The following is an 863-nucleotide window of genomic DNA, read 5'->3' on the forward strand; positions in this document are numbered from 1 at the left end:
CTGGTGTCTTCTATGCTTTTCTCAAGCCCAGTGTATATCCTTATGATTGTTGCTTTAAATTCTCCATCAGGCATATTACTTATATCTGTTTTGATTAAATCTCTGGCCATGACCTTTTCTTGTGTTTTCTTTTGGGATGAATTCCTTTGTCTTGGCATTTTGTCTAAATCACTGTCTTCTCTGTGTTAGAATAGACTGCTATGTTTTCTGCTCCTGAGAGTAATAGTTTTATGAAAGAGGTCATATTGTGTCTAGGGCCTGGCTCTTCAGGATGTGCTTCTGGTGTGTGCTGCATGCACTCTGCTGCTGTGTTATGGCTCCCCAAACCATTCAGGCCAGTTGTCTGCAGAGGCTCTCCTTGCCTGCAATGGGCACTGTGTGGACCTTAGCCAGAGTGTGGTGAAAAAACGATAGTTAGATGCCATGAAGTAGGTGGCAATGCCTTAATTATATGTGTGTTGTAGGGCCTCTTCCATCCTTGTCAAGGGGAGTGCTAACCTCTCCTTTCATACAACACTGAAGATCTTTTTGACTGGTATTTGTGTGGGGACTTATGAATTTCATGAACTTGGATGTCCAGTCCTCTTCCCAGATTTGAAATGTTCTCAGGCATTATTTCTTTAAATACATTTTCTATCTCTTTCTATCTCTCTTCTCATTCTGGGATTCCAATTATTTGCTCATTGCTTCATTTGATTATAGCCCATTGCTTATGTAGGCTCTCTTCATTTTATTCATTGTTTTATTCTTTGTGCTGTGACTGGGTTATCTAAAGGGCCTTCTACAGAGTCATGGTCTTCTACTTTACAGTTTTTTTCTCCACTTGATCCATTCTAGTGTTGATCATCTCTATTGCATTTTTC

General features: G+C 40.1%; 1 pseudogene; it reads right to left on the reverse strand.

The window, feature by feature from the left end:
- Positions 1-402: 402 nt before the first annotated feature.
- LOC123786255 (U6atac minor spliceosomal RNA) lies at positions 403-517 on the reverse strand (annotated as a pseudogene).
- Between the last annotated feature and the right edge of the window lie 346 nt (positions 518-863).

This window comes from Ursus americanus, chromosome X (genome assembly GCF_024610735.1).
Source record: "Ursus americanus isolate L20-20 chromosome X, mUrsAme1.1.p, whole genome shotgun sequence".
NCBI classification, from domain to species: Eukaryota; Metazoa; Chordata; class Mammalia; order Carnivora; family Ursidae; genus Ursus; species Ursus americanus.